We start from the raw sequence: 16,614 nt of genomic DNA on the forward strand, positions 1-16,614 counted from the left end.
TTTTTGGTATTTTATGATAAAGAGTAAATGTAAAGAAAGCAAAATAAACGGCGCCAGAAATAGCTAGTTGCCGGGAGATTAATATGATGGAAAATAGACCTGGGGGCCATAGGTTTCACTAGTGGCTTCTCGCAAGATAGCATAAGTATTACGGTGGGTGAACAAATTACTGTCGAGCAATTGATAGAATTGAGCATAGTTATGAGAATATCTAGGTATGGTCATGTATATAGGCATCACGTTCGTCACAAGTAGACCGACTCCTGCCTGCATCTACTACTATTACTCCACACATCGACCGCTATCCAGCATGCATCTAGAGTATTAAGTTCATAAGAACGGAGTAACACTTTAAGCAAGATGACATGATTTAGAGGGATAAACTCATGCAATATGATATAAACCCCATCTTTTTATCCTCGATGGCAACAATACAATATGTGTCGTTTCCCCTACTATCACTGGGATCGAGCACCCCAAGATTGAACCCAAAGCTAAGCACTTCTCCCATTGCAAGAAAGATCAATTTAGTAGGCCAAACCAAAGTGATAATTCGAAGAGACTTGCAAAGATAACTAATCATACATAAAAGAATTCAGAGAAGATTCAAATATTGTTCATAGATAAGCTTGATCATAAACCCACAATTCATCGGATCTCGACAAACACACCGCACAAGAAGATTACATCGAATAGATCTCCAAGAGAATCGAGGAGAACTTTGTATTGAGATCCAAAGAGAGAGAAGAAGCCATCTACCTAATAACTATGGACCCAAAGGTCTGAGGTAAACTACTAACACATCATCGGAGAGGCTATGGTGTTGATGTAGAAGCCCTCCGTGATCGATGCCCCCTCCGACAGGACGCCGGAAAAGGCCCCAAGATGGGATGTCACGGGTACAGAAGGTTGCGGCGGTGGAATTAGGTTTTCATGGTGCTTCCCGATGGTTTGGGGGTACGTAGGTATATATAGGAGGAAGAAGTAGGTCGGTGGAGCCACGAGGGGCCCATGAGGGTGGAGGGCGCGCCCAGGGGGGTAGGCGCGCCCCCTGCCTTGTGGCCTCCTTGGTGATTTCTTGACGTCCACTCCAAGTCCTCTGGATCACGTTTGTTCCAAAAATAACTCTCCCGAAGGTTTCATTCTGTTTGGACTCCGTTTGATATTCCTTTTCTGCGAAACACTGAAATAGGCAAAAAGACAGCAATTTGGGCTGGGCCTCCGGTTAATAGGTTAGTCCCAAAAATAATATAAAAGTGTATAAATAAGCCCATTAAACATCCAAAACAGAATATATAATAGCATGGAGCAATAAAAAATTATAGATACGTTGGAGACGTATCACTCCTCCGCAACTCTGCACCCTAAGCTCGACGGCTGTTGGCAGCAGGCGTAGGTCGCGCTCCAAACGGCACAGAATTTCGCCCCTACCGCTTTTCGCCGCCTATCTGCACCGACAATCTAGACTCTGGTCGGCTGGGTTTTTCTGCGGGATTGGGCCGGGGATTTTCTCATGGAGAAGGTAATCAACTTAGCGAAATATTCACTCATCTCTTATCGCAGTCCCTCCGTCGCTGTTAATCAACCAACGGAAATTGACGTGGAATCATTTTTGTTCTAGCTAATTCGTGGGTGTTCATTCATGTGTCCACAGTGCGAGCACAAATCGGGAAACTATGGTCGTGGCCAGTCAGAAACAAAGTTCTATATCACCATTCCAGATGACTTCAGGGAGCACTCGGTATGTTCAATCTCAACCTACCATGGCCGGCATGGCCTAAATTTGTCAACATATACCGTCTGTTGCTACATTATCTATATATTTGCATCAAATCTTTGTTACATTATCTATTTTTAATTCTATATTTTTTTACTTTGCTTTCATCTATATATTGATCTCTTCTATCAGTTACTCCCATATTTGCATCATGCTCTGTTATTTCAATATATCTAATTTACGATCTTAATTTTCAATTCAAGTAGTACATCCCTTGCTTTGCAAGAATAGGAGTAGAAGGAAATCTTGGGCTTTACTTTGTTGATGACTCCCAGGATGTCATATTGACAACTCAGCATGGATTTACAATGACGGTTAGCGTAAAACTTCATAAAGATGGTCACTCCTATTTTAATGCGAACCTTTGGAGAAAAAGTCTAAGTGTTCTGAACTGAAAGCTGGCAATAAAATTCTAGTGCATGCACCACAACCTGGTCTAATTAACATGGATGTTTACTTCCGCAACGTCATCAGCCGATCAAAGTCTGATCGAGGTTAGTTTCCTTTCAACTTTCTCCATGTTGTCATATTACTTAGCAAAATCGGGGTATTTGTTCTGACTAATTGATCACTATTTAAGCAACCAATCGTGATATCATATTCTGACTCCGTTCCTAGGCAGTAACAAATTCTATTTACCAATTTATGTGCACTATATATTCTTCTGCCATGTTCTGAATAAATAATAACTTTCCACCTTTTAAGCAGGATATGTTGGATGCATAGTGAACGATCTGTATGTTACTAAGCATACCAAATTTCACGCGAAGGACTTGAAGCATGTCATAAACTTTGTTGATAATCTAACAGAGATAGCACAGTGCATGAACGCTGGATTTCGGATGGGATTAATGGGATTAATTAGACCTATGGTGCGCACACTGAACAAGACCAATTGTGTGCACAAAACGCTGGTAAAAAGTCTTATTTTAATGTTGATGCTCATAAACTATATATATCTTCAATGATATGTTACAATTGGTTTTTATTCTACATGTCAACAGAAATTGCCCCCTGTAGCAGTTCCTGGATCGATTTCCCGGTGTGGTCGAATTACACTTGTGCCTGCTAATAACGCCAAAGTGATTGCAAGGTACTGCATTTCCCGCAGAAATGGAACCATTCAAATTAACAAGTTCTCGCATCTCGTGGCAATGCATCCATATTGGAAAATTAGAGACACTGTTCTATTCATGCTCTACCAAGGCATAGGAGGGCTCTTCCTTTTCATTGACGAGATGCCGAGTCGACATGATCAAGCTGCTTCCAGTGGATAGTTGTAGTTGTTGGCCCCCAGCCTCTTAAAATGTGCTAGCTGTTACTATATATCTTAAGTAACCATATGGTTGTTGGCCCTTAGCCTCCTAAAATGTGATAGTTGTTACTATTTTTAGTATATATGTAGATATGGACCATATGGCTGTCAAAACTGTGTTACGAAGATCCTCCTTTTGTCAAATAGTGTAACCACTATATATATGTTACTCAAATGCTGTTACCCAAGTTCATAAATTTTCATGGAAAGTATTAGTATCGTACACAGTTCATTGAGTTTAAGCGTGTGCCAGATGTCCAGAAGGCATTTGCATATTAACTATCCATATTGCAAATTCACACACATGTTAACATAAGGAAACGTATGTGTAAGATACTAATCATCGCACACGAGTACTCGCAGAGGCATCGTGTGCGATACTCCTAGCCACCGCAAGCAACTAATTTGCATTTTTCAAAGTTTTTGTACACACAGAATCGCACACGAAGTAACTGTATTGACCGTCTGTGTTGTAATTTCTCATTGCAAACAGTTCATCCGAGTCGGCTGTTTGCCATGTATCACACACATCTTGTTTACATGACTCGTTTGTGTTCTTTTGACTCATCGCAAACAGTTCATCCATGTGAACTGTATGCCACATATCACACACATCTTGTTAAGTTGAACCGTTTCTGTTGTGTTCCCTAATCTAAAACAGTTCGTCCTTGTGAACCGTATGCCATATATCGCACACACATTGATATGGCTGCCCGTTTCTGTTGTTCTACCTCATCGCAAACAGTTCGAATGGATTAACCGTGTGTCCTACATCGCACACAAATTGATATGGATGCCCATTTCTGTTGTTCTGCCTCATCGCAAACAGTTGGAATAGATTAACCGTGTGCCCTGCATCGCACATGCAACTAAAATCTGAACCGTGTTTGATGGCTCCGCCATTGCAAATGTTTTGCACCTTTTTTGACGGGTTTTTTCACCACTATTTGCGATTATTGCATCGCACACAGTTTCGACAAAGGGTCTCCGATCGTAGTGTCGCGTTAGCAGTATCCTGCAGTAGTGAGGCGACACGCCACATGTGTGCGATCAGGATGGGTAGGTGCGCCCATGTGCCTTGTGGGCCACTCATTCCTCCGTTTGACCTAATTCCAACTCTATAAATTCTCTAAAATAGGGAAACCAACAGAGAGCCACCCATAACACTTTTTTCTGCCACCGCAAGCTTCTATTCTCTCGAGATCCCATTTGGAGACCTTTTCCGGTACTCTGTCGGAGGGGGAATTGATCATGGAGGTGTTGGGGAACGTAGTAATTTCAAAAAAATTTCCTACGCACACGCAAGATCATGGTGATGCATAGCAACGAGAGGGGAGAGTGTTGTCCACGTACCCTCGTAGACCGACAGCGGAAGCGTTATCACAACGCGGTTGATGTAGTCGTACGTCTTCACGATCCGACCGATCAAGTACCGAATGTACGGCACCTCTGAGTTCTACACATGTTCAGCTCGATGACGTTCCTCGAACTCCGATCCAGCCGAGTGTTGAGGGAGAGTTTCGTCAGCACGACGGCGTGGTGACGATGATGATGTTCCACCGACGCAGGGCTTCGCCTAAGCTCTGCAACGGTATTATCGAGGTGTAATATGATGGAGGGGGGCACCGCACCCGGCTAAGAGATCTCAAGGATCAATAGTTGTGTCTCTGGGGTGCCCCCCTGCCCCCGTATATAAAGGAGCAAGGGGGAGGCAGCCGGCCAAGGGGAGAGGCACGCCATAGGGGGGAGTCCTACTCCCACCGGGAGTAGGACTCCTCCTTTCCTTGTGGGAGTAGGAGAAGGGAAGGGGGAAGGAGAAAGAAGGAAGGATGCGCCCCCCTTCCCTAGTCCAATTCGGACCAGACCATGGGGAGGGGTGCGGCCACCTTTTGAGGCCTTTCTCTCCTTTCCCGTATGGCCCATTAAGGCCCAATACGAATTCCCGTAAGTCTCCGGTACTCCGAAAAATACCCGAATCACTCGGAACCTTTCCGAAGTCCGAATATAGTCGTCCAATATATCGATCTTTACGTCTCGACCATTTCGAGACTCCTCGTCATATCCCCGATCTCATCCGGGACTCCGAAATCCTTCGGTACATCAAAACTCAATAAAACTGTCATCGTAACGTTAAGCGTGCGAACCCTACGGGTTCGAGAACTATGTAGACATGACCGAGACACGTCTCCGGTCAATAACCAATAGCGGGACCTGGATGCCCATATTGGCTCCCACACATTCTACGAAGATCTTTATCGGTCAGACCGCATAACACATACGTTGTTCCCTTTGTCACCGGTATGTTACTTGCCCGAGATTTGATCGTCGGTATCTCGATACCTAGTTCAATCTCGTTACCGGCAAGTCTCTTTACTCGTTCCGTAACACATCATCCCGCAACTAACTCATTACTCACAATGCTTGCAAGGCTTATAGTGATGTGCATTACCGAGTGGGCCCAGAGATACCTCTCCGACAATTGGAGTGACAAATCCTAATCTCGAAATACGCCAACCCAACAAGTACCTTTGGAGACACCTGTAGAGCACCTTTATAATCACCCATTTACGTTGTGACGTTTGGTAGCACACAAAGTGTTCCTCCGGTAAACGGGAGTTGCATAATCTCATAGTCATAGGAACATGTATAAGTCATGAAGAAAGCAATAGCAACATACTAAACGATCGAGTGCTAAGCTAACGGAATGGGTCAAGTCAATCACGTCATTCTCCTAATGAGGTGATCCCGTTAATCAAATGACAACTCATGTCTATGGCTAGGAAACATAACCATCTTTGATTAACGAGCTAGTCAAGTAGAGGCATACTAGTGACACTCTGTTTGTCTATGTATTCACACATGTATTATGTTTCCGGTTAATACAATTCTAGCATGAATAACAAACATTTATCATGATATAAGGAAATATATAATACTTTATTATTGCCTCTAGGGCATATTTCCTTCAGGAGGGCCTCTACATCAACCTTGTTGCCCTTCCGATGATATGTGAGTAGTTTACCACAAACCTACGGGTCCACAGCTAGTAGCTAGATGGCTACTTCTCTCTCTTTGATCTTCAATACAATGTTCTCCTTGATGTTCTCGGAGATCTATTTGGTGTAATCCTTTTTGTTGGGATCCGATGAATTGTGGGTTTATGATCATATTATCTATGAATATTATTTGAGTCTTCTCTAAACTCTTTTATGCATGATTTGTTGGGGAATGTTGCATGGAAAACAAAAAATTTCTACGCACATGCAAGATCTATCCATGGAGATGCATAGCTATGAGAGGGGAGAGCATCTACATACCCTTGAAGATCGCTAAGCGGAAGTGTTTAACAACGCAGTTGATGTAGTCGTACACCTTCGTGATCCGTGTCGATGAAGTACCGAACGTACGGCACCTCCGTGTTCAGCACACATTCAGCTCGATGATATCCTCGCCTTCTTGATCCAGCAAGAGGGGCAAAGTAGTAGATGAGTTCAGGCAACACGACAGCGTGGTGACGGTGGTGGTGAAGAACAATCTCCGCAGGGCTTTGCCAAGCACAACAGAAACTAGACGGAGGATAAACTAGAGGGGACGGGGTTGCTAGCACACAGCTTGGTGATTCTTGATGTGTTCCAGGTGCTAGCCCTACCCCTCTATTTATATGTTGAGCCCTGGGGTCGAAACTTGGGGAAAGAGCCTCCTCAAAGTCGGTTTTGCCCGCAAGGAAAGAGTCCTACTTGGACTTCAGGACCAGATGGCAGGGTCCTTGGCGTCTGGCCCCACACGCCAAGGTCCCTAGCATCTGGTCCCTGGCCTCCGCAAAACTTCCTTTTGCTCTTTCCAAAATCCTCGTGGGCTTTACCCCTTGGCCCAAACAAAGTGTTCTCGTACCAAAACATTTCGGGAAACATCCGAAATCCCTTCCGGTGAATTCCGGAACCCTTTCGGAGACCAAACACTATTATCCCATATATAAATCTTTACCTTCGGACTATTCCGGAGTTCCTCGTCATGTCCGTGATCTCATCTGGAACTCCGAACAACATTCGGTCACCAACATACATAACTCATCTAATACTATATCGTCAATGAACGTTAAGCGTGCGGAGCCTACGGGTTTGAGAATGATGTAGACATGACCGAGACGCTTCTTTGGTCAATAACCAATAGCGGTACCTGGATGCCCATATTGGTTCCTACATATTCCATGAAGATCTTTATCAGTTGAACCTTTATGACAACATACGTAGTTCCCTTTATCCGTCGGTATGTTACTTGCCGAAGATTCGATCGTCGGTATCTCCATACCTAGTTCAATCTCATTACCGGCAAGTATCTTTACTCGTTCTATAATATATCATCCCCTTACTAACTCTGTAGTCACTTTGCTTGCAAGCTTCTTGTGATGCTGTATTACCGAGAGGGCCCAGAGATACCTCTTCTTCATACGAAGTGACAAATCTCAGTCTCGATCCATGCCTACTCAACAGACACCTTCGGAGATACCTGTAGAGTACCTTTATGCACTACAAAAGAAAGACACATCCCTGACATTTTGGGCTGAACGAATTTTTTTCTGTCATGCTTATGACACTTCTATGACGATAATTGTGACAAAAGCACCTATCATCATAGATATGGTGGGATCCTACTTCTATGACAAAAAATCATGACAAAAAATGGGATTTTCGTCCTGGGCGGGCCGGGGACGCACCTGCATGACATTCTTTGGGCCGTCCATGACGGAAAAATCGTGGTAGAAGCGAGGGCGAGGAAAATTTTGGGGAGTTCCCGGTTACAGTGGGTGGTCGGGGCCGAGTGATGCATGGAGCTTTGCGCATTTCTCTCGTACACCTACACACGTGTGTGCGAGGCATTAAGCTCTAACTGAACCCGAGTGAGGCGTTCGCTTACTCAACCCGAGCAATTGCACTAGCTACGATACTGAACCCGAGCGACCGATCGATCCCTTGGCTGTTAACTAAACCCGATCGAGCAATTCCTTCGCTACTGCTGCTGACTGAAGCTGATCGAACCTGCCTCTTGATGAAGAGTGAACGTTGTTGGGTTGGATGAACAGTTCCCGGTGGGGGTTGGATGAACAGGACCCCGTGGTAGTAGAGGCCGTTGCCACTGGATGAACAGGACCTCGACCGAGGAGGGCGGGGGGTGGATGAACAGTAGCCGGTGGAGGGACACCGTGGAGGGCTGGTTGAACAGACCCCGTGGAGGGCTGGTTGAACAGACCCCGTGGAGGGCTGGTTGAACAGGACCTCGTGGAGGGCTGGTTGAACAGTAGCCGGTCGAGGCTGGATGAACAGGACCCCGTGGAGGGCTGGTTGAACAGTAGCCCGTGGAGGCTGGATGAACAGGACCCCATCGATGAACAATAGCTGGTGGAGGCAAGAGGAAGTCGTCGGTGGATGAACAGTAGCAGGTGGAGGCTGGATGAAGTCGATGGTGGATGAACAGTAGCCCGTGGAGTCCCGTTTTGCAGTACTCCACACCCCTCCCGATGAACATGACCCCCGTTTCGACCGTAGCGCTCCAACACAAGTCCGTTTCCTCCGTTTTGCGATACGCCACACCCCTCCCAATCAACAGGACCCTGTTTCGACCGTAGGAGCTCGAACACAAGTCTGCTTCCTCCGTTTTGCGGTACGCCAGACCCCTCCCGATCAACAGGATCCCGTTTTGACCGTAGCGGTCGAACAGAAGGCCGTTTCCATCGTACTACGGTACGCTAGACACCATTTCGGCTATTCCGTCCGAGTCGGTTGGCTCCCGATGAACAGGGCGCATTCCGTTGCCTCCTGATGAACACGGTGCAGTTTCTCCATTCTGACCCAGCTGGTTGGCTGCCAATGAACAGGACGCCGTCGCTGTACGCGTTCGAGACAGCGCCCATATGTACGTACGGAGCCGTATTTACTTGCAGCGTGGCTGTACGTACATGTACACGATATAGAAGGGACTGCATGACGTGCTACGTCGGCACCTCTACTACGACACGTGCCGCTCCTTACTCGATCACAGTTCATCGCTGCAGAGAGACCGATCGACCAGTATGTACATACACGTTCGCGACCAGACAGACAACCCTATGTACAGTTCGACTGGGTGGGTCCCAGCTGTCAGGGAGGATAAGGAGGCACTTCCTTGCGTGTGAAGATATAGCTAGTGGGTCCCAGCTATTAGGAGGAAGAAACATTTTTTCGTAATATGGACACACTTCCTTGCATGTGAAGATGTAGCTGGTGGGTCCCAGCTGTCAGTGGCAGGAATAAGGAAGCACTTCCTTCCGCGCAAAGATATATGTGGTGGGTCCCATCTTTCAGGGGAGGAATAATTTTATTTTCGCGTAATAAGGAGGCGGTTGCATGCGTGCGTCGATGGACCTAGTGCGTCCCCACTGCCAACCTCTCCACGTATAGTCCTGTTCCGATGACTCTCGTTTGTTGACCATGTTGACCACGCCGCACTAAGTGCATCCAAGGTGGTGGACGACGGCGAGGCCCCGGACGGCAACGAGCCGGAGATGGGAAGACGCGGGAGTGGAGTCGCAGCCGGAGAGGTGTACGATTGTTAAGTGGTTCTGGTGCGGCGTGGTTCGACAGTCGGTGGAGAATAACAGGAGGTGTGGACGGGTGGAGGGATGGCCTGGCCGGCGGTGGGGTAGCGCTTCACAGGGAAGCGTGCTAAGTAGAGCTACTAGCAGCAGGAGGCGGGAGCAGGTGGTCCCGGCGGCGCTGGAGGAAGAAGACGAGAGATTGAAGATGGATGCCGGTCGTTGGATGTAAATCCATCGGCTATTGATGTCAGAATCATTTGTTGAGTAAGTTGACAACGACTTGCGTTGGCTTCGACCTATTGGCCCACATTTCAGCATCAAAAAATGTGACACATATTCAACCCATTTTCCCAGAATTTACAGTCCATTTGATCTTTTTTTGAGAATTACAGTCCATTTGCTCGGCTGGGTGAATAAATAATGTAGCATCCATGCGGCCCATTTATTTAAAACTACAGCCCATTTTTACTTTCTCGAAATACATGAACTTGCTGGGTTGGCTGAACAAATAATGTAGCGTCCATGCGGCCCATTTTTTCATAAAAATTTATAGCCCATTTGCACTTTCTCGAAATACATGATTTTGCTGGGCTGGTTCTAATTATAATGTTGGGTTGGGCGCAGCAATGTTATCAAAAAATCAACAAGGGCTGAGCATTTTCTTATAATATATTTAAATATTAAGTGCTTTATTATTACATTGGTCCTTAAATCTTACCAAGCTTTTGTACACAATCACCAGAGTTTCCGTTTCCTTAATGTAAAAAAATCCAGGATTTTATTGTTAAAAAATTATTTTTTTAAGTTAATAAGACGTGGGATATTTTTTTCTTATATATGTAAGTATCTGTTAAATATATGATGACAATAACAATAATATATAATAACATATAAAATAATATAAATATATATAATATAGTTAGAATGGAATCATAAGTTGGACCTGGCGTTCCAATTCTTATATATAGAAAAATAGAACAGACCTCTGCGTTTTCTTCAAAAAAATACATAAGTTGGGTTGCAGATGTTTCAGGAAAAATAAAACCTAGGATGGGAGGTCCATAGGCCGGTCGATACATGACGGCCCTCAAGAAAATACAAACCGGCATGTCGTGGGTTGCGCATGTTAAAAAAGAAAGCCTAGACGAGGCAGCCCACAACCCAGCTGATACGTGTTGGCCCACTGATAGTAAATGATACCTACCAGCTCCCCGACGTCGTGGTAAATTTATCTCCTTTAGTAATTACGTTGAAGCACCTCAAAAAATGTAACTATGTTGACAAACCTATGGGCCCCAACGTCAGTATAGCATTAGGAGGAAGCATTTTTCAATGAGGCACTTGCTTGCGTACGGCCATGGACCTGGTGGGTCCCATTGTCCGCCTATCCACGTACAGTCCTCTCCAGTTTCCTCTCGTTTGTTCAGCATGTTCACAACGGCAGATAGCGGCGCCGCGGCGAGTGCACGAAGGCAGAAGATGACGTCCAGGACCCGGACGAGAATGAACCGAGCCGGGGAAGACATCCTACCGTAATGGAAGATGTTGTGCCTAATTTCTAGCAAAACTACTGAATTATCCCAATGGCCAAGTGACACTACCCGACCGTTGTTCCTCCCTGGTTTGATTCCATCTGATGCAGTGAAAATATCTCCAAATTTTTTGCCTCTACCATTATTGACATGTGGGTCCACAATGTCATCTACGCACACCACCTCCAACACTTGCCAAAACTTCGTCCCTCGTTTTCTCTGTTTTTCGCACACTCGACATTGTGTGGGCATTTTGAAAATAGCATATCTTTTTGACTGTGCATCATATGAAGATGTGCTATGCATGATGTTGATCAGCATGATGTTAACTGGCTGGTAGTTCCATTTTCGACCATGAATAAAACTTCCAACATGATGTTATCCCTGTTTGAAAAGGGCGTGCTAATAGAAATGCTCTGCCTCTGAAACTTGCAGTTTCTTATCTGAAACTGAAACTTGCTGTTTCATCTCTGAGAATCACATTGTCTGCACTTGTTGGAAATATGTCCTAGAGGCAATAATAAATGGTTATTATTATATTTCTTTGTTCATGATAATTGTCTATTGTTCATGCTATAATTGTATTGTCCGGAAATCGTAATACATGTGTGAATACATAGACCACAACGTGTCCCTAGTAAGCCTCTAGTTGACTAGCTCGTTGATCAACAGATAGTCATGGTTTCCTGACTATGGACATTGGATGTCATTGATAACGGGATCACATCATTAGGAGAATGATGTGATGGACAAGACCCAATCCTAAGCATAGCATAAAAGATCGTGTAGTTTCGTTTGCTAGAGCTTTTCCAATGTCAAGTATCTTTTCCTTAGACCATGAGATCGTGCAACTCCCGGATACCGTAGGAGTGCTTTGGGTGTGCCAAACGTCACAACGTAACTGGGTGACTATAAAGGTGCACTACGGGTATCTCCGAAAGTGTCTGTTGGGTTGGCACGGATCAAGACTGGGATTTGTCACCCCGTGTGACGGAGAGGTATCTCTGGGCCCACTCGGTAATGCATCATCATAATGAGCTCAATGTGACTAAGGCGTTAGTCACGGGATCATGCATTGCGGTACGAGTAAAGAGACTTGCCGGTAACGAGATTGAACAAGGTATTGGGATACCGACGATCGAATCTCGGGCAAGTAACATACCGATTGACAAAGGGAATTGCATACGGGATTGATTGAATCCTCGACACCGTGGTTCATCCGATGAGATCATCGTGGAACATGTGGGAGCCAACATGGGTATCCAGATCCCGTTGTTGGCTATTGACCGGAGAGGCGTCTCGGTCATGTCTGCATGTCTCCCGAACTAGTAGGGTCTACACACTTAAGGTTCGGTGACGCTAGGGTTGTAGAGATATGTGTATGCGGAAACCCGAAAGTTGTTCGGAGTACCGGATGAGATCCCGGACATCACGAGAGGTTCCGGAATGGTCCGGAGGTGAAGAATTATATATAGGAAGTCAAGTTTCGGCAACCGGGAAAGTTTCGGGGGTTACCGGTATTGTACCGGGACCACCGGAAGGGTCCCGGGGGTCCACCGGGTGGGGCCACCTATCCCGGAGGGCCCCGTGGGCTTAAGTGGGAAGGGAACCAGCCCCTAGTGGGCTGGGCACCCCCCCATGGGCCTCCCCCCATGCGCCTAGGGTTGGGAACCCTAGGGTGGGGGGGACTTCCCACTTGCCTTGGGGGGCAAGGCACCCCCTTCCCCCCTTTGGCCGCCGCCCCCCCCCCTTGAGATCCCATCTCCAGGGCCGGCGCCCCCTAGGGGGCCTATATAAAGGGGGGGAGGGAGGGCAGCAACTAGACAGCCTTGGGCGCCTCCCTCCTCCCCTGCTACACCTCTCCGTCTCGCAGAAGCTCGGCGAAGCCCTGCCGAGACCCGCTACATCCACCACCACGCCGTCGTGCTGCTGGATCTCCATCAACCTCTCCTTCCCCCTTGCTGGACCAAGAAGTTGGAGACGTCGCTGCACCGTACGTGTGTTGAACGCGGAGGTGCCGTCCGTTTGGCACTCGGTCATCGGTGATTTGGATCACGGCGAGTACGACTCCGTCATCCACATTCATTGGAACGCTTCCGCTCGCGATCTACAAGGGTATGTAGATGCACTCCTTTCCCCTCATTGCTAGTATACTCCATAGATGCATCTTGGTGAGCATAGGAAAATTTTAAAATTATGCTACGATTCCCAACAACACTTTTATATGAAACTACATTTTTTAAGTGCTAAAAATAGATCTCTAGAATTCATAAAATACTTCATATGCTCAATACTACAAATATGTAATTCAAAAGACATTCATATCTGAAAGTACTCTCAAAATACACAACACAAAACACAATTCACAACCTGCAAATACTGACAACCCTAAGCTCCTCCTGACAATTCACAACCTGCCCAACTATTAGGTTCGGGGGGTAGTCCCCTCCTATTCCTTGGCGGCAGACAGCCGCCCCGTGAGACGAGGTGAACGGTGAGGGAGAGGATGGCGGGGAAGCGTCGTCGGGCCAACTACTTTTCTACTCTTGCAGCTGGGTTCAGTCGACGAAGACTCCACCGGCTCGCTCTGGCACAATACCCTCACAAACGGCACCCTGTAGATGCTCGATCCTTCAATCTCTGGTGGATGCTCCATCTTGGATCGATACTCCCACCATCGCTGCCTCACGATCGGATTCGGTGAATCTATTTTCTCCATGGCCATAGGAGCAGCTCTATGTACTCCCGCGCGACTCCCTTCGGGAGTATCGCCACCGTTTCGCTCTTTTGCAGATATTTGGCCATGGATGTTGCCGTCACTACTAATTAGTCCTTGTTGTCAAACCAAGACTACATCTCCAACATCCTAGCTAGCTTCACAGGGTTGCCGTCTATGATCCTCACGTATCGATTGTACTCCTTGATGTTGGCTTGAACTACGTCGGTATTTCCCCAAAGAGGAAGGGATGATGGAGCACAACAACGTAGGTATTTCCCTCAGTGATGAGACCAAGGTTATCGAACCAGTAGGAGGACCATGCAACACCATGTAAATGGCTCCTGCACACAAAGAACAAATACTTGCAACCCGACGTGTTAAAGGGGTTGTCAGTCCCTTTCGGGTAACGGCGCCAGAAATAGGCACACACACGGGAGAAAGTTGTAATAGATTGAATAAATAGATCGCGAATGAAATAAAGTGCAGCAAAGTATTTTTGTGTTTTTGGATTAATAGATTTGAAAATAAAAGTTGCAAATAAATAAAAAGGCAAATAGCAAAATAGATCTGAAAGTATATGATGAGAAAATAGATTCGGGGGCCGTAGATTTCACTCGTGGCTTCTCTCGAGAAAATAGCATATGGTGGGTAAACAAATTACTATTGGGCGATTGATAGCACTTCAAATAATCACGACGATATCCAGGCAATGATCGTTATATAGGCATCACGTCCAAGATTAGTAGACCGACTCCTGCTTGCATCTACTACTATTACTCCACACATCGACCGCTATCCAGCATGCATCTAGTGTATTAAGTTCATGGAGAAACGGAGTAATGCAATAAGAACGATGACATGATGTAGACAAGATCTATTTATGTAGAAATAGACCCCATCTTGTTATCCTTAATGGCAATGATACATACATGTCGCTTCCCCTTCTGTCACTTGGATCAAGCACCATAAGATCGAACCCATCACAAAGCACCTCTTCCCATGCCAAGAAAAATCGATCTAGTTGGCCTAACTAAACCAAAGATTCGAAGAAGAAATGCGAGGCTATAAGTAATCATGCATATAAGAGATTAAAAGACTCAAATAACTTTCATGGATAAAAACATAGATCTGATAATAAACTCAAAGTTCATCGGATCCCAACAAACACACCGCAAAAAGAGTTACATCAAATAGATCTCCAAGAGACCATTGTATTGAGAATCAAGAGAGAGAGAGAGAGATAGGAAGCCATCTAGCTACTAACTATGGACCCGAAGGTCTACAATGAACTACTCACGCATCATCGGAGAGGCAGCAATGAGGATGATGAACCCCTCCTTGATGGTGTCTATATTGGATATGTGGTTTCTGGAACTTATGGTGGCTGGAATTGATTTTCATCGACTCCCCTAGGGTTTCTGGAATGTTGGGGTATTTACCAAGCAAAGAAGCAGTGCGGGAGGCGACCGAGGTGGGCACAACTCACCTGAGCGCGCCTGGGCCCCCAGGCACGCCCTGGTGGGTTGTGCTCCCCTCGAAGCCCCCCTCAGGTATTTTCTTGGCCCATCGTGTGTCTTCTGGTCCATAAAAAATCACCAAAAAGTTTCGTTGCGTTTCGACTCCGTTTGGTATTGATTTCCTACGAAGTAAAAAACAAGCAAACAACAACTGTCACGGGGCACTATGTCAATAGGTTAGTCCCAAAAAATGATATAAAGTTGCTATAAAATGATTGTAAAACATCCAAGAATGATAATATAACAACATGGAACAATAAAAAATTATAGATACGTTGGAGACGTATCAGGATCCCCAAGCTTAATTCCTGCTCGTCCTCGAGTAGGTAAATGATAAAAATGGAATTTTTGATGTGGAATGCTGCCTAACATGTTCATCACATATTCTTTTCTTTGTAGCATGGACATTTGGACTTTTATATGATTCAAAGCAATAGTATAGTTTTGACATGAATATATCAATACTCAAGCATATCAAGAAGCAACCATGTCTTTCAAAATATCAACACTAAAGGAAGTTATCCCTGGCCCATTATGCTCAATCATTGATCCATCCATGAAACACACTCGCATATTAGCTACACCCAATGCTCAAGTATGACCATAGTGCCCCTTAGTTGGTGCTTTATAAGAGAAGATGGAGACTCAAATAAAAATAAAAATTGCATAAAGTAAAAGAAAGGCCCTTCGCAGAGGGAAGTAGGGATTATATTTGTAGAGGTGCCAGAGCTCAAAGCGAAAAAGATAGAGATAAAAACATTTTGGGTGGCATGCCTTTCCTGCCAACAAAAACGATCGAGTATTTCCCAATACTTTCCATTCTAGATATATCATAGGCGGTTCCCAAACAGAAAATAAAGTTTATTCCTTTTTCCACATACTTTCACATTCCACGGCTAACCAAATCCACGGGTGCCGGCCATACCAACACTTTCCAAGGAATTTATTATTTGACAACATAAAGTAAATTCATTTTTCATTTCGGGACTGGGCATCCCTAATACCTTTGCCGTACTCTCGTGCAACGACAAGTGAATAAACACTCATCTTGAGAATAACACATCTAGCATGGAAAAATATCAGCCACCCCCTACCATTTCATGAGCAGTACGAGCACACCAAAGAGACATTTATTTTGAAAATTGGAGATGGCACATACAAATTTGCTTGGAGCGACATGGAA

This window comes from Aegilops tauschii, chromosome 5, assembly GCF_002575655.3.
Source record: "Aegilops tauschii subsp. strangulata cultivar AL8/78 chromosome 5, Aet v6.0, whole genome shotgun sequence".
NCBI classification, from domain to species: domain Eukaryota; kingdom Viridiplantae; phylum Streptophyta; class Magnoliopsida; order Poales; family Poaceae; genus Aegilops; species Aegilops tauschii.